Source organism: Amblyomma americanum, chromosome 1 (genome assembly GCF_052857255.1).
Source record: "Amblyomma americanum isolate KBUSLIRL-KWMA chromosome 1, ASM5285725v1, whole genome shotgun sequence".
In the NCBI taxonomy this organism is placed as follows: Eukaryota; Metazoa; Arthropoda; class Arachnida; order Ixodida; family Ixodidae; genus Amblyomma; species Amblyomma americanum.
In genome coordinates this window covers 487,448,514-487,467,083 of record NC_135497.1, presented here as the reverse complement: position 1 = coordinate 487,467,083, position 18,570 = coordinate 487,448,514, and the positions used below count along the sequence as shown (strand labels likewise).

At 51.7% G+C, this 18,570-nt stretch overlaps 1 protein-coding gene across 1 annotated transcript in view; it reads left to right on the top strand.

The window, feature by feature from the left end:
- The first annotated feature begins 819 nt into the window (after positions 1–819).
- The window catches only part of LOC144127482 (E3 ubiquitin-protein ligase Siah1-like), a 35,831-nt gene continuing 18,080 nt past the window's right edge, over positions 820–18,570 (top strand). The window contains exon 1 of the mRNA XM_077660479.1: positions 820–877. The gene's annotated coding sequence lies outside the window, so the exon portion shown is untranslated. The remainder of the gene's footprint in view (positions 878–18,570) is intronic.

The following is an 18,570-nucleotide window of genomic DNA, read 5'->3' as shown; positions in this document are numbered from 1 at the left end:
AGCGAACAGAAAACTCGAGTAGCATCTCGAAATTGTGGAGAGAGAGGTCAAAGTTCGTAGCAGCAGCATTGGTGGTGGCGCTTTTAATAAAATAATAAAAATGAATAATGATACAGATGCCGGCCGTCTCCTCCCACACTTGATGCGTAGCCATGGCCGGGGGGGGGGGGCACCAAGGGATAACAAAAAATCCGCTGACACCAATCGGAATTGAATTAGAAAAAAAAATTACCAAATAAGCCAGCCAGTAAGGCTCGTACATTTAATAGGTTCGTTCGCATGATTTTCTAGCTCCAGTTGGCTGATCCAATTTGTTATCTACAAAACTGCAGTTGTCAGTCGGTTCTAAAAATACAATTGGCAATTTTTCACTATTAAAGCCCAAATATATCCGCTGATTATTATTAGCCTGGAAAGAGAAAGAAGGAGCTTTGACAGTAAGAAAGGACAGCACAGGGATCATATTTACAAATATACGAGCTCACTGCGTGCTCGGCGAACGCACACAGAGACGGCATAGAGAGACGGTGGGTATATATGGCGTGTGCTCTAATGTTCCGTTTCTCCACCGTGGTGGTCTCTTGCAGAACCACGAGCAGGTGCACGAGTTTGTGCTGCGCTATATCTGCTGCATCTGTGCATTTCGGTCTACTCGCGTTCTGTGGAACGCTACTGTGCGTTCTATGCGACGCCGGTTGCAGCGCTCGCGTTTCTGCCCGCGTTGCTGTTGGCGTTCAGTGCAAACCTCCTCCCCCCTTGCCCGTGGCTATAAAAAGGCCGTGAAGGTAGCGTTTGGTGGTAGTACTCGCCGACCGCGTGAATTTGTGTGCCTGTCGAGGATACCTATTACCAAGCTCAAGTTCCCTACTTTTAGAAGGTAAGCTATTGTCAACGTAATTTTCATCTTGTGCAAAGAGACCCTCAGTGCTTTGTGTCAATGTGTTGTAGTAATGTTCGGTAGTAGAGACGCCGGCACAAGGTGTGCATTTGTTGCACAGGGTCGTCCAAAATATTTGCCAACACGGCTCAGCGTGGCTGTGCTCTGCGGAGCATCAGCGCACGCATCGAAACAAAGCGGCGCAGGCGATCAGGGGCCCAGAGGCGGTGCTTCGTGTCGTCTGCTGCGGTGCACAAGCGCACTTTGCTTGCATTGCAGTGAAGTGCACCAGACTGTGTGCTGACAGCGTCCGAACCCACCGATACGGCGACTACCGGCGTTCGGAGGCCAGCGGACGCGCTTCACATGCGCTCCGCAAACTTTGTCCTTTACGACCGGATTTACTCATCCCAGCCGTCTGAAACTAGTGTCATCAGCCTCCGCTTCTCGTCAGGATTCTGCTGATACCAACCTTTCCCGATTTTGACTACCCCATTAAGAGGCAAGTGCTTATCTTTTCATCGCCCCACTGCGCTGAGGCTATGCCTCGCGGCGCAGCAGCCGCCTGCGCCGCTAGAGACGCAGCTCGGACCACCGGCGCGTCGGCGCCTCGACGGCGGCATGGAACCCATTGTAGTAGAGGGAGAAGGCATATCACCCTCGGAACTTACCTCTACTAACGGCTAGCAGTCAGCGCACCACAAGCGAAGCTCTAATCGCAAATCGCCTCCCACCGTTACTCCGAATCTGCCTCAAGCCCTGGCCGGGCGCCGGCCCCGGCCACCGCAACTGTCTTTCCTACTCCACCCTGAGCTCCCCATCGACGACCACAAGATCATCCTCCGTCCCCGTGGCGGCCTAAACCTTCCGACCGTGAACGGCGTTATGCTTCGCGATACCATTCTGCAAGCAGCCCGCCTCGGATATCAAGAGGCCAAGCCCGACACAGTCATCAACACCCTCCAACATCTCATCCTCATAAACATTCTGGACCCGCAGCGCAGATTCCGCTACCTCGAAATCAAGTCCATTATGATCAAAGGCACCTCCTACGACATATACTCCTACCAAGCGGCACCGGAGGACTGCGCCCGCGGCGTGGTCCACGGGGTCCCTCTTGACCACTCATACGAAGACATCAAGGACCGTCTCAGTCACGAACGGAACCCTCCTATCATTGACTTTAGACGCATGGGCTCGACAGAGTCCATCATCATCCTCTTCGAACAAGACTGGGTGCCCAAGCACATCTACTACTCTTATGTACTTTATAGGTGCTACATCTTCAAAAAGAAGATCGAGCACTGCCGCAACTGCGGCGCACTCGGCCACCGTGCGGATGTGTGCCCGGCTCCCAAGCAACGCCGCTGTCCCGGCTGCTACCAAGTCGAACCCCCTGAGGACCACTCCTGGACGCCGCAGTGCAAGGTCTGCGGTAAAGTACACCTGACGTCGGACAAAACGTGCAAGGTGCGCTTCCGCACGCCATACCTCGTCAAAAAGAGGTACTGGGATGCTACGCGAGCCGCCGAGGCAAACGCCAGCCAGACTCCAATCAGTCAGGCTCCACCCCAACACCGCAGCCGCTCCACGACCCGCAAGCCCCAGACCCCGCAGCTCACATCGAAGTCCTTTCCGGTGCTGCAGCCTGCCGCACCAAAACAGCCGTCCACCACTCACAAGCCAAAGGCCCGGTCCCGCTCCTGGACTGGAACCAGGCCACCACCACCTCCAGTCCCACCGAGACCACCTGCCTAGGCACCCGGCCGCTGCCCCAATGAGGTGAGCTGGGCAGGCATAGTTTCCCAGGGCTCCGCCAACCCCCTCTATGAAGGGCTGCTGCGTGTCTGCGCGCAGCTCGCCTCCCTCCAAACCACCAACCACCGCCTCCAGGCACAGCTGCATGCCCACCAGCAGGCACAAACCCCTACCCCGGCACCAGCGGCCCCGGCCGCTCCTACCCCCACTCTTCCACCGCTAACTCTCCCTACTCGCGAACAGCCGGCCAAGAAGCGGGCCGCAACTCCCACTACCTCCCTGACCACAGCAACCCCGACAGAGGGAACGCCAGCCCTGCCTCCCAATTTCGAACAACTCATGGAGGCGACAATTCAGGCCGCGGTGCAGACGGCCATCCAGGCCTTCACAAATCAGTTCGCCAACCTCACTACCCGTCTAGACGAATTTGCTCGCCAAATTGACGAGCGATTTACGGAGCAAGAGTCGCCACGCGACAGCCTGTGCTGCCGTGCGGCCTAAAAAGAAAGCCCGGCTCCACAACGTCTCCAACTCCTACACTGCAAACGAAAGCTTCAGTGATGGCGAGACCACGCACTAGCCTAACCATCTGGCAGTGGAACTGTCGAGGCTATGGTTCCAAGCGAGAGCTGCTTCACCAGTTCCTTGTTCGGGCAGACGGCCCCGACGTGCTCGCCCTGCAAGAGCCCTCCAATCCCCTCACCCTAAGCAGCTACGTGCCCGTCGTCCCCTTTTCTTCTACACCACCTCGGGTTGGATTTCTTGTACTCCGTGCGCTCAGTACTATCTCCCACGCCTTAGACGTCCCGGAAATAGAACATCTCCTCATCGAACTCGTGCGGCAGCGCGCTCGGGATACTGGTCTCATCATCCTCAACCTATACAGCCACCCGAAGTGCCCGCGGCACGACTTCGACCGAATATTCACGCTTGCTAAGAGAACCGCACACAAATGTCCCCTTCTGATTGTAGAGGACTTCAACGCCCCGCACTCGTCCTGGGGCTACACAGCCGACACCCCCAAGGGGCGCAGGGTATGGCTCGCAGCTCAGCAGGCCGGCTTCTCTCTTCTCACAGACCCCACCACCCCTACTATCACCGGGAACAGCGTCTGCGCAGACACTACTCCTGACCTCACCTTCACCCACCGCCTCCTTCATGCTGCGTGGTGTAACACCCAGGAGAATTTGTGTAGTGATCACTACATTATCGGGATTCTCCTACAAGCAGGCCCAACACGTAGACCCTCTCGTGATGCTACCATCAAGAAGTGGAACTCGTTCCGCTCCTCCAGAGCAGCCCGCACTCTACACACCATCTCAGACATAGCCACTTGGTGCGACCAACTCCAGCGTGACGTCCGCGCCGTGAGTCGCCAACTCCCAGAGGACTGTCCTGCAGACACAATGGATTCCCATCTCCTGCACCTATGGGACGCCAAGGCGGGTCTCGAACGGAGATGGCGGCGTCAGCGCTGGAATAGAACACTCAGACGCCGACTGGCCCTGCTCAACAAGGAGATTGAGACGCATGCTGCAACTCTGTCCCGCCAAATTTTGGAATCTCTCTGTAACAAGCTGGACGGCAACATGAGTCTGCCCCAGACCTGGAACCTATTCCGCCATCTCATTGATTCGACTCAGTCCAAGACAGACCAGAAACACAACCTCATGAAGCTCATACACACATCCGAGGCCTCCACGCAGGAACTTCTCGAGGAGCTTCGTGATCTCTACTTCCCGGAATATTCCTCCGCAGACCACCCTGACTACACAGGCTCCTCCAACGACCTTCCCGACCAACCAATCCCCGAGGCGGAAGTAAGGGCAGAACTTCAGCGCCTCAACGCGTCCTCAGCTCCTGGTCCCGACGGAGGGCACAACAAGGCACTCCGCAACCTCGATTCCCCCTCCGTGAAAGTCCTAACCGACTACTTCAACGAGTGCTGGCTGCGCGGCGCCCTCCCACCTCAGTGGAAAGACGCCAAAGTAGTCTTTATTCCCAAATCCGGCAAACCACTTCTCCCCGCTAACCTCCGTCCCATCTCTCTTACGTCGTGTGTGGGCAAGCTCATGGAGCGCGTTCTCCAGACCTGGCTCAGCCGGTATTTGGAGAACAACAACCTTATGCATTCGTGCATGTTTGGTTTCCGCCCGGGCTTGTCCACTCAGGACGTCTTTCTACAGCTCAAACACCACATCCTTGACTCCCTCGCGGGCGACACCAAGGCTATCCTCGGTGTCGACCTAACAAAAGCTTTCGATAATGTTACTCACGCAGCCATCCTGGAGGGCCTCCACGCCCTAGGTGTAGGCGCGCGGATGTACAGTTACGTCCGCGATTTCTTGTCCAAACGAACAGCCACACTCCCCATGGGCGACCACCGGCTGTTCGGTGTCTCACTGGGAGCACGGGGAACCCCTCAGGGTGCTGTAGTCTCCTATCCTCTTTAATATAGCCCTTCTCCAACTCCCCCAAAACCTCGCCCAAATACCCGACATACATTTCAGCCTCTATGCTGACGACATCACTATCTGGGCTAATCGAGGCAGCGATGCCGACATGGAACGCAACCTACAGTCGGCCCTCAACATCATCCGACTCATACGCTCGCGCGCGCGGCCTAGCCTGCTCCCCTTCTAAATCAAAACTCTTCTTCTACCGCCCCAGGCCGCACGACCCCGCCAACCCTCCCATCTCACTCACTCTTGGAAACCACCCCATTCCCCTGGTCTCCAAGATTCGCATCCTGGGCCTCGTCCTTCACTCCCACGGCGCGCATGGCAATGCCATCCAAACTCTCCAGACCCAAGCCCAACAAGCCATCCGCCTCATTCGGCGCGTGGCGAACCGGAGCGCGGGTCTGCGAGAGCGGAACACTCTCCGCCTCACCCAAGCTTACATCACGAGCCGCACGGCGTACTCATTACCCTACCTCCCCCTAACAGAAGGAGCGGGACCGCATCAACGCGCTCCTCAGGAGCTGCACGAAGGTTGCCTTCCGCCTACCCCCCAGCACCTCTCCTACCCGGCTGCTCAACCTCGGTACCCACAACACGTTTGAGGAGCTGGCAGAAGCCACCCTAATAGCACAGCTGACTCGCCTGTGGAGTACCGCAGCAGCCCGCACTCTACTCTGTCAGCTAGGCATCACCCCGATCACCCATCCTACCGAGTGGGTTCCCATACCTCCAGACCTACGCTCCCATCTCATCATCCTTCCAATCCACAAGAACATGCACCCCGAGCACGACGGAGAACGCAGGACAGCCCGCGGCAAAGCCCTGCCTAAGGTCTACGGCAAGAGTCCCGAGGTAGCCTACGTGGGCGCGGCAGCGTACTCGTCAGGTTCCCGCATGGTTCTCGCCGTCGCTAATTCTCAGGCCCGACTAATCGCATCAGGTTTCGTCACCACAGACTCATCAGAAATTGCAGAGGAAGCGGCCATTGCACTCGCTCTCGCCTCCACCTCTGCCACCAAAATTATCTCCGACTCAAAATCCGCCCTATCCAATTTCGCCAAAGGCTTGATATCCCGCACTGCGGTTCGGCTTCTACGCTTCTGGCACCCCGCCCACCCCGTAACCCTTATCTGGACCCCCGCACACGCAGGCCTCCCGGGTAACGAGGAGGTCCACTCCCTCGCCCGAGGTCTCACTTTCCGGGCTGGAGTTGGACCTCCTCCGCCATCCCAAGAGCGTCTGCTTACGTTCAGCGATATTCTTGCCTACTACCGAGATACCCGGCGCGTTTACGCACCGCGGGCTTCCTCCCTAACCTTAATCGAGGCCTCCCACCGGCGCCGACTCCAGACCCGAACTGCTCCCTACCCTATTCTCCTTCTTGCCCGCTACCCCGATCAATTCCTTTCTTCTTGTAAGCTCTGCGGGAAACCGGGAGACTTCCTTCATGTCTTCCGCACATGTCCTGCTTTCCCAAACCCTCCATCCCCCATCACGGCGGAGTCATACTGGGAGACTCTCCTGGCCGGCTCCGCTGCTGCTGACCAGCGCCGGATAATTACCGACGCCCTGAAGCGGATAGCCCTCCAAGGGCTGTCCTTTGCCCTGTAAGGGCAGCCCCTAAGGGTTGCCTCGTGCCATGTTAGGGGGTTTGCCCCTTGGTATTTGGCACTAAATGTTTCCACCACCCCACCACCGATACGGCGATGCGGGAAAGCGCACTTCTCTCATTGCAGCGCGTTGTCTTTGCTTCGGCTTGCAACTCACTGGCCTGTTTTCTCAGTGCCATGATGCCGGTCAAATATATGCGTTGCTGGAAATTTATAACTCCTTCCTGACCCTGCACAAACAGCCGGAAAAATGGCATTTATTTCCTGCGATTATTTTTAGTATGGGCCTTGAACTAACCTCCATCATCAAAGAATGAAAATATTTACTTCGTTATGTTCAAAATGAACCCATACATATGTGTGGGCTGGGCTTTTATTAGTACGACTTTCAATATAGTAAAAGAAGTGAGTGCATGCGAATTTACACCCCTAAACTCTGGTATGGAAAGCTTTACAGCAATTCCTATCGCTTTTCAGACAGCGATACAGTGCGTGCGACTTCTTGACAAGCTTCCTGCCACCCTGCAACACCTAGCATTCTTGATGGTTTAAACCATTGAAAAATAGTCAAAACTATTTATCTGTATGCTTGTCGACACCAGGAATTATTTCTTGCTACGTAAAATAATGGCTTTGTCAGTGTGCGCGTCATCAAGGCAATCTCCATCACCAATACCAGACTTGCACCGTTTTGCTGATGGACAATTAAGTGATTCAACGAATGCGAGGCGAACATCTACTAGCTTCATTAGCTTCTTTTAAACAATATTAGCAGGCACCAACATTGCTCTTAGCAAAAAAACGTCAAAGCGCTAGCGGCTTGCCTTCGATGGCTGCGTTCTAGAGCTACCATGCAGCTTGCGTTCCTGGTCACATAGGCGAAAAAAAAGGAATGAGGCGAAGAGCTGTGAAAGAAAATAAGAGGAGAAAGACTAGCCGAGGATGTAAAGAAAAGCAGAGGAGGGGGAGAGAAAATAGAAGAGAAGGAAGAACCAAAGAGGAGGAGGGCAGCGGTGCAGAACAGTCGGCGCTGGGAGAGGGGTTTCGGAACGCCAACGAGGACATCGACGTCACATCTGGCCAACCAAAGTATGTGTGGGTGGCAGTTCGCGAAGACCTCGCTAATTTCTTTCCGCGCAATGAAGCCTATTTATTTTACAAATGTATTCTTTGATGAATCAGGAGGCACATTTTAAAATTGCATTGCCTTCCAAACGCAAATTTTCAATATTATCTGCTACTTACGTCTCGGTGCCGGCGGCCGCTTGCTCCAGTGGATTGCGCCATTTTGAAAATGCAGCAGTGGTGCCCTGGAGGCTCGTTTGCGAACCAGCCAGATTTGTTAATTCAGGGAAACCGCCATAAATGTGATGGTTGGGCTGAAATGTGTGTGGCGTGTGCAAAGGAGCCAGAATAAATTATTTTGTTTACTCACACGTTGGTCTGGAGAAGGCCGGAAAGGATAAGCTCTGCTTTTGTTCGGTTACGCGACTTCAAAGCGAATCGGACCTCTTGGGACGCCGATAGGGCCCCGAACGATGACGACCGTGAGGAGGGGCGTAACCTGCACTGACACTGAAAATTAAACAGCTGCTGCACGTTTGACTTCCTATCAGACGGGGTCTCCGCAGCTGAGATATATCTCGGGTGCCCCAATACTGCAGTCGCGCATGCTCGATTGAGCCAGCGCGGCGAGGCCACCTCCGAGCTTTACCTCACTGAGGCTCATGCCCGCTTGTTTCCGATGCGATGTATTGGTTGTATTTGAGTTATTCAGCGTAATTTCTGCAGTAATACTCCAGCGACAACTGTGGACGGGCCACTGCTGGCGAAGCGCCTTCATGCGAGCGACGCACCTACGCGCGAGCGGGCCGCGTCCACCGCCAGCGCGTCTCGCGTTAGTCGCCGCAGCTGTGCTCTACGCTCGTTCGCGTGCACTCCGATCCGAGGAGCGCGCTCTTCGCGATATTATTCGGATATAAATAAATGACTTGTGATACGCCTGCCATGCCAGCTGGTCATCCCTCCTCGTGGTCCATGCGAGACAGCAGGCTGAATGCCCTTGTTTTGAAGCGAAGTGCTTCACTACGCCCGATTATCGAGCCGTCAGCGGGGACGCAAATTTGGCCTTGAACGTAGCTAGATGCCAAACAAGGAAATGACGCCTGTCTCATATATCTTGGTGGACACCCGCACCGTGACCGTAAGGAAAGGAAAATGGGTGTGGTAGTGGTTTTATTAAAACATAATAGTAAAAAGAAGGAAAAGATTTTTGCTAGCCCCGGCATCTGCCATGGATACTGAAGCACCTGAGCTGGGGCAGCGGAAATAAAGGATAGCAGGCAGAATGGAGAAATGAAATGAAAGAGGTGAGGGGACAGGTAGAGAGGATAGGGGGAGAAGTAATATGTACAAACTATTCACACAATAAGAAATGTGTCCAGGTTGTGCGCGTGATTAGTTCATTTTAGAGGAATTAAAAAAAGGAAAATGAAATGAAAATTGGTTTGAAGGAAAGGAAATTACTCTTGTCTCGCATATCTCAGTGCACACCCGAATCGCGCCGTAAGGAAGCAGACATGGAAGTTGGTTTCAAGGAAAGTACGACTGTTTCACGTATTCTCGGTGGACACCCGAACCGCGCCGGAAGCGAAGTAAAATCAAAGTTGGTTTTAAGAAAAGGAAGTGACGCCTGGCGCTCATTGCGCCATTTCTTCCCCTCCCCCCCAAAAAACGAATTTTTCAATTTAGCTTTCTGAAATTATCGGCGGGGTTCGGGCGTCGTTTGGAAACGGAATTGGTTTCATATCTCAGCACACAACGAGCAATAGTAAAGTTGTAAGTATCAACGAAGCTATATTAAATATATATATACTATTTTGTATGAGCGCCTTCAATGTCAGTACGATGAAAACAAGATGTTCAACAAATAAAAAAATGTGGAAACCGCTAGTCGCTCGACTACAAACGTAGCCAGGGAGATGCACCTTTTCGCTTTCGACCAGGGTTAAGCGGAGTTAAACTACCAGCAATTTTTTTTTTCCTTTCTTGGCAGCTGTCACCACTTCGCGCACTTTGGCGTGCGCTCCCAGACACCCTTAGAGCGTGTGGGGGCAGCGGTCTCGGTCACAAAGGAGATTCCCTCTTCTCAGTGTGACAAGCTCAGCCGGAGACCAGCTACCAAGTGACAAGGGGGTTGGTCGTTTGGTGCCCAGCTTTCGCCAATCGCAAGCCAGAGAATGGGTCGGAGCCAAAGGTTCACAAAACAAAACAAAGTTTGTACAGCTAAGAGACGATGCAGAGTATTTCACAACCACTCGTACGAGCAGATACGAAGTGATTCAGAAATACAATGCACTCGTGCAAAGTAACAATATAAAGAGATAACAATTCAACAACTTAGCACATGATGTGCACTAACACATAGAGAGACAAATAATGAGAACAGAATTTGTTCACCGGGCACTGCGACATCCGACGACCTGAGGAGCACGACGGGGCCGACCCGCAGACTGGCGCACGTTGCCTCGCTTGTCCGTGACTGGGCGAGTGGTGTTCTCCCGGGTGTCGAGCGGGCGCGCTTCGCGGAAGATTAAACGGCGGCTCGGGCAGACAGAGAGCGGCTGCAGCCCCTTTATAGGCGCAGCCGGCGTCTGTTGTTCGCGCCAAGGCAGGCGCGCACATACACGCAGTATCAACTGCACAAGCTCCTTCTCTCTCTCGCGCCGGGCGCGCGGCCCCATTGGTCGTGCGCGGAAATCACCGTCCAGAAAAATCTAGGTCATTCAGGCGCGCACATACACGCAGTATCAACTGCACAAGCTCCTTCTCTCTCTCGCGCCGGGCGCGCGGCCCCATTGGTCGTGCGCGGAAATCACTGTCCAGAAAAATCTAGGTCATTCAGGCGCGCACATACACGCAGTATCAACTGCACAAGCTCCTTCTCTCTCTCGCGCCGGGCGCGCGGCCCCATTGGTCGTGCGCGGAAATCACCGTCCAGAAAAATCTAGGTCATTCAGGCGCGCACATACACGCAGTATCAACTGCGCAAGCTCCTTCTCTCTCTCGCGCCGGGCGCGCGGCCCCATTGGTCGTGCGCGGAAATCACCGTCCAGAAAAATCTAGGTCATTCAGGCGCGCACATACACGCAGTATCAACTGCACAAGCTCCTTCTCTCTCTCGCGCCGGGCGCGCGGCCCCATTGGTCGTGCGCGGAAATCACTGTCCAGAAAAATCTAGGTCATTCAGGCGCGCACATACACGCAGTATCAACTGCACAAGCTCCTTCTCTCTCTCGCGCCGGGCGCGCGGCCCCATTGGTCGTGCGCGGAAATCACCGTCCAGAAAAATCTAGGTCATTCAGGCGCGCACATACACGCAGTATCAACTGCACAAGCTCCTTCTCTCTCTCGCGCCGGGCGCGCGGCCCCATTGGTCGTGCGCGGAAATCACCGTCCAGAAAAATCTAGGTCATTCAGGCGCGCACATACACGCAGTATCAACTGCACAAGCTCCTTCTCTCTCTCGCGCCGGGCGCGCGACCCCATTGGTCGTGCGCGGAAATCACCGTCCAGAAAAATCTAGGTCATTCAGGCGCGCACATACACGCAGTATCAACTGCACAAGCTCCTTCTCTCTCTCGCGCCGGGCGCGCGGCCCCATTGGTCGTGCGCGGAAATCACCGTCCAGAAAAATCTAGGTCATTCAGGCGCGCACATACACGCAGTATCAACTGCACAAGCTCCTTCTCTCTCTCGCGCCGGGCGCGCGGCCCCATTGGTCGTGCGCGGAAATCACCGTCCAGAAAAATCTAGGTCATTCAGGCGCGCACATACACGCAGTATCAACTGCACAAGCTCCTTCTCTCTCTCGCGCCGGGCGCGCGGCCCCATTGGTCGTGCGCGGAAATCACCGTCCAGAAAAATCTAGGTCATTCAGGCGCGCACATACACGCAGTATCAACTGCACAAGCTCCTTCTCTCTCTCGCGCCGGGCGCGCGACCCCATTGGTCGTGCGCGGAAATCACCGTCCAGAAAAATCTAGGTCATTCAGGCGCGCACATACACGCAGTATCAACTGCACAAGCTCCTTCTCTCTCTCGCGCCGGGCGCGCGGCCCCATTGGTCGTGCGCGGAAATCACCGTCCAGAAAAATCTAGGTCATTCAGGCGCGCACATACACGCAGTATCAACTGCACAAGCTCCTTCTCTCTCTCGCGCCGGGCGCGCGGCCCCATTGGTCGTGCGCGGAAATCACCGTCCAGAAAAATCTAGGTCATTCAGGCGCGCACATACACGCAGTATCAACTGCACAAGCTCCTTCTCTCTCTCGCGCCGGGCGCGCGGCCCCATTGGTCGTGCGCGGAAATCACCGTCCAGAAAAATCTAGGTCATTCAGGCGCGCACATACACGCAGTATCAACTGCACAAGCTCCTTCTCTCTCTCGCGCCGGGCGCGCGGCCCCATTGGTCGTGCGCGGAAATCACCGTCCAGAAAAATCTAGGTCATTCAGGCGCGCACATACACGCAGTATCAACTGCACAAGCTCCTTCTCTCTCTCGCGCCGGGCGCGCGGCCCCATTGGTCGTGCGCGGAAATCACCGTCCAGAAAAATCTAGGTCATTCAGGCGCGCACATACACGCAGTATCAACTGCACAAGCTCCTTCTCTCTCTCGCGCCGGGCGCGCGGCCCCATTGGTCGTGCGCGGAAATCACCGTCCAGAAAAATCTAGGTCATTCAGGCGCGCACATACACGCAGTATCAACTGCACAAGCTCCTTCTCTCTCTCGCGCCGGGCGCGCGGCCCCATTGGTCGTGCGCGGAAATCACCGTCCAGAAAAATCTAGGTCATTCAGGCGCGCACATACACGCAGTATCAACTGCACAAGCTCCTTCTCTCTCTCGCGCCGGGCGCGCGGCCCCATTGGTCGTGCGCGGAAATCACCGTCCAGAAAAATCTAGGTCATTCAGGCGCGCACATACACGCAGTATCAACTGCACAAGCTCCTTCTCTCTCTCGCGCCGGGCGCGCGGCCCCATTGGTCGTGCGCGGAAATCACCGTCCAGAAAAATCTAGGTCATTCTCGCCACGCGGAGTCAGCGGCGCAGGAGCGAAGGGGAGAGGGTATCAATTTAGCGCGGACAAGGTCACCCCCTTTCCGTCGACAACGAGCAGAAACTTCTCCGACATTCTAGAGAAATCGGCGTCGCGCGTGGCTATGTTGACTTTGACGCCGCGCCGGCGAGCTGAGTGAAAAGCCCACGCAAGGTTTACGCTCTCTCCGGGTGTCCTTCACCGCTGTTGTTTTTTGTTTTATTTTACCGCGCGCGGGCGCGATTGCGTACTCGCAGCGCCGTTTTTTTTCTCGAATATGCACCGAATTTTGTGACAGCAGCCCCGCGCCAAACCAGGTCTGTTCGAACTTCGAAAGCACAAACAATGTCGTCTATTGCATACCATTGGCCGAATGTCGCCAGATATCTTCATTACCTCCAGCCCTAAAAATGCGTGACAGCAAACGACGGAAAACTGAAGCTGTTTTCTGGTGATAAGTGTCGTGCCATGCCAAGTGGCGTGCTCTGCGGTGAAGACGCGTTGAAAGACGAAGCAAATGGCAGCGCGAGAGCTCAAATTCAAAAATTCCTTTCCCGCTTTAAACAAAAATTACCTCAATAAATATTCAGAAATGAAAGGCAATAAACTGTTCTACGTAAACCGCTATTGTTTGTGTTTTTATTTCGAACACCTCAGGGTTAAAATAACGACTGTTTTTGGCGCAAAACGCACTTTTCGCAACTTTATATTTTTTTTACTTCGACGTACGCAGTTTCATTCCTTGTAACATTTATTATACATACTAGACAGCTAGAGAAAACGGCTGTTTCTGAATTTTCGAGAGCAACCTGATATTTAAAAAAAACAGACAAAAATGGTACATTTTGATACTTTTCTTCGATTTTTTAAAATACTTTTACCGTATAAAACTGCACGCTTTGAATTATATCGAAAGCCAGAATCCGTATAAATGTAAATGAAAGAAATTGTGAAGTATTTTCTAAAAATGTGAATTTTTTAGTAATTATTGAGCAGTGCGTGGTTTGTCGTCTTTTATAAATATTCACACGCCCTCACCTCACGAGATTTTTTTTTCGGCAAAAGTATTTCAGGCTTTGATTACGCAAATTAGGATAAGTTTCTATGAAATTTTTTAAGCAGATTAGAGATGGTGGAGCGCAACATCAGGAATGTTGGGCGTGGATTGACCCCCATGCAAGTGAGGTGGATAGCGGAGAACGACATCATTTTATGTGCGTGCTGTGTGAGGCGGATGAGATACTTTGTACCAGCTGCTAATCTCTGTGCGGACCGATGAAATCAACTTAATTCTTCTTGGCCACAGTTCTCTCATAATAAGTCTCGCGCGAAAGTATAGACTGCGCCAATTTACATCGAATTTTATTAAAGAACTGATAAACATCAACAACACTTGGCGTGAGTTTGAAAGAAGTCATAATACGTTTAACTCATCACGGAATTTTGGTTTATATCGATGTCATTGATTCTAGCATTGAGCAGGCTGTGCGACAATCCATTTGGAAGCTCAAGCGACCGCTCACAGGACCCTGTTCGTAGCGCGTTGTAATAGCCTGCCACGCTGGTTGCTTTTTATGGTGCTGGATCCGCTCTGATTCCCGATAATATAAAAGGGCGAAGCGAGAAGTCACCGAAACTGGGGTTGCTGATCGGCGCGTGGGTACCGCATTTCGATGTATGATGAAATGCAGGTATGCCTAAGGGCTGTGCGATGTGCGTGCACATTAAAGACCCCTCGTGGTTAATAATTATCAGAGGCCCTATTCGCGTCTCACGTAGCCCGATTCGCTTTGGTAAGCCGCATAACCGAATAGCTTTGGTATGTCGCATAACAGAACATATCTGCAGAAGACTATTCATTCCTTGCGAATGGGTCTGAGGCGCTATTACCACTCAAGTTGACATGATTCAGTAGACTGAAATAAGTTCGCAGATATTGACATTGAGCTTGCTGCTCTTACACGTGAATCAATAAAAAGACATCATCTAACCCAAAAGTGGGAGCATTTGTCATTAATACATAGACATGCTTGGGCAGATTATCAGGAAATCATCATCATCATCAGCCCGACTACTGCTATGTCGCACTGGGTCTTAGACACACTGACATCAGTCTGGCACGATGCCACCAGAACGAACGCTTTATTGCGGGCTGGATTTTATACTACCCAGCCACTGACGTGGTACAATGACATTACCGATGAGGCCGCGATTGAGTAGATGAAATTGTAGATATATCGCCTCTCCCCCTCTTTCAAGTCCAGGCGTACAGGTGGCCGTCGCTGTCGGATCGATCATTCTTCCATCTCTAGTCTTGTACCTATCTCTAGGCACTTCTATCTGTAAACTGTATCTATCTCAAGCCTGCACAATGATGCCTCTGGGTGAAACGTAGCACCTTGTGTTTTCAGTTAACACTCGTGACATCGTTTCGTGCCCCAAAGAGAGTCCCGAATAGAGCAAAGACAATGAAAAAGTTTTTGTAGAGTGAGTAGGTAATGTTTCGCATTAATTGTTTCGTATGTATAGATCCCCTAAAGCAGCTAAGAAATAACTTCAAAAATAAAGGTCATGGTGCCGAGTTGTCTTTTGCTTTGTTCGTTACTTATGTTAATGAGGTTAAATGTTGGCGAAGCTGTTTTTTTGTGAGCTTGTATGTTATAAATAGTTCTGCATTTACTTCTGACTAGTTTCATCTGCATGTGATGGCGTGTAGTGCTTTAGTGAAGGCTAAACATCCGTTCGACTGAAGGTGCTTAATATACCAATACCATCGCATGTTTACCTACACTGCCCTGCCCGAGAGAACGCCAGTAATTGTATTTCTTCACAGAAGTCCATTGGCAACTGTGGATGGAAATGTGTTTTTCTCAGTAACGATGGCTTCAATCTGCATAGGCAGAGGATACGCAATTATGGACTCCTTTTTAGATGAGTTTTTAACGACGGAAATTGTACACGAGACATTGTCTGCCTATTTCGTTCTTGTAGCAGTGCTTTGAAAGTTTTCAGACAATGCTCTGCATTTAAACCACAGTGTGGTCTTAGTGCTGCTCAAGGCTGAAAGCATGGTGACGAGAACTACACCCACCCTGGCCGCCACATATACAGCATGCCCGTTTAGTAAGCATCGCATGATTGTTATGCTGGGCTGTGTTGCTGCAGCGCTCTATACAGAGACTGTTCGTTGTCTGTGCAGTGCAGAAACGCAGCCGCACACCCACTGCTAGGCCTAGTGATAGCTTTGATTTTGCGCGTATACCATGTGCTCTGTCCACTTTTGGTGGCTGCCATCTGTGTGTATGGAGGACTTTACGTGCAGAGAGCAGCCGTTTTCTCGCAATATGGGGCCCGAAAATGCAGTAGGAGACCCGCTGTAACACGCCGAGACGGCTGTTTCTTTTTTCATCATGGCTCGTTTACTTTTGACAAAGGCTGTACATGTATGTTTTAGTGTGTGCGCACGGCAGTTCTTGCAGGAGAAAAGCAAGTGCTTCACAGTGACTTGTCACTAGGCATCGTTTATCTGCCATTGGGGAGACAAAATAACGCCCAGCGACAAGTCTTTTGTCACGCTTCTTGGCCCACATACTTTCGGCAAACACTGCATACACTGCCCACTTTCTGCCACAACACGGTGAGGTGGGAAGTCGAATAAACGTGGAGGGGGCTCTCTCCGTGTTAGCAGCAGCATGGCGACGGCAGCTATGCATGGCCTCAGATTTGTGTCCGGCTGCTGCTTGTGAACGCCATTCTCAAAGGCTTCACTCACTCGCTCTGTTAGCTTTTGTTGTTGAACGATGGACGATGTGACCAGCGGCAAGATACATAATACATAAAACGAGGTGCTTGTTAGCGTCTCTGGCGCTCTAAATAAAAAAGGCAATATTTGTAAAACGAAGGAGTTAGAGCTTTTGCTGATATTTGCTGCGCATCTTTTTTGTTTTCCCTTCGATACCCTTGGCGTCACGTTCCGTGAATTGGTTTGCAGCCATAACGGTCAACCTATACAGTGTGACACGGCGTAGTGGGTTAGAAATATAATCTGTTTGCGGTAATTATCTCGTCGGTATACTTCAGGAGAAGATTGAAACCATGCGTGAAGTCGACGCGCATGTCCTATCGAAACAGGGTAGGTTTGACAGTTTGTGACACTGGGTTGGAAGGCTTGGAAATCTGGGAACGTATGTGCGGCAATCCTGGAAACTATTCGCTTCTTAGCCTAAACGATCGCGCAATGTCTGCGATTCGTAAGCATGAATTCGCGAGTCATATAGTTTGCCATTTTTTTCCAAGAAAAGCAGCGGTTATGTGATGGTCACCTGTTGCTAGAGTTTCTAGCCTTACAATTATTCTCATAGGTGGTCACACGCCCTTCGCGCTGAACGCTGCCCGCCTCTTCTTCAGTTTCGAAGGCGAAGAGGGGGCCTTCATTTAAGTTCGGGCTTTAAAACGGAAGGCATGAGCCGTCGTCTTCGACGAAAAATAACGCAAATGGTGATGACAATATTTTAGAACAATAAAATTATGTAATCTCACTACCCAACTGCTTCTCGATTGCAGTGTACCGCATAGTCAGTTCACTTTCTTGAGTTTGAACATTGGTTAAATCTAACTACATCGGTGCCCCCGTGGAATTTGAATTAACAAGCTTTTGCGGTACCTTCATATGACTTTTGATCACGCTAGACTCGTTACTTGCTACAAGGGAACTTATAGCTCTTGTGACTTGCACCCACACCTTTACCAGTCTCGAAATATAGACCACCGGAGTGCACAAGCATGCGGAGATACTAAGAGTAATGCAGCTTGTGACTTCTTACAGTGGACGGAATAAGACCTGTAGTTACGTAAACGTCTATTGAAGAACTGATGACAAACCCTGAAGCATATCACATAAAGGCAGGCTTGTTGCTTTAGTGTTATCATAGCTATCAGAACTCGCATATAACCATTTCGCTTGCATTAAAAATAAAGATGTAGCTTGTCAACTGCCTTATGGTTTGCCTGCTTCACATAAGGGGTTTTGATTAAGACAAGCGATGCAGTCAAGTGCATGTTTTGAAGCAAGCGAGACGTGGGGAACACTTCAAAGGGGCTACAGAGCAGATATTTTGCTACTTTCATGTGGTTATATCAGTTACTTGCAGTCATCTGTTTCTTCTGTTCTGTCAGGGTAACTTTTGTTGCTTATCTTAGAAAAGGAAACCATTTCATGTTTTGCTTGTACTAGAGGAGAATGTGGACGCGTATATTATTCGCTGGAAGGCAAGTCGGCGCTGTTGGATAACATGCTGTTGACCTAGCGTTTTCGGCGCTGGTCCTCCCTCTGAGTGTATCTTCATGCACGCTGGATTGGTTGAGAGCGTAAAAAGAGCTTTAATGAAGGTGAAATTTGCTTCAAAAAGTGGGCACATCTGGGGTTTGCTCAGTCAAGAAGTGCTGCAGGGAATCTATGCCGGATACTCTCTTAATCACTTAACAGTTGAGACAGCTTCGATTTACAAGTATCTGGGAGTTTACCTTCAATCAGACTTAACCTGGAACTGTCATATTAACTTGATTCTAGCACCTGCTATCCGCTCTCTTCGCCTTTTAAAACGTAACCTTCGACATGCTCCGGCGCACGTGCGTAATCTTGCTTATATTAAATTAATACGAGATAAAATTGAGTAGCTTCAGCCATATAGGACCCACATCATGCCTCCCTCAAAGATAACATCGAATCCCTGCGAAACCATGCTGCTCGTTTCATTTATTCTGAA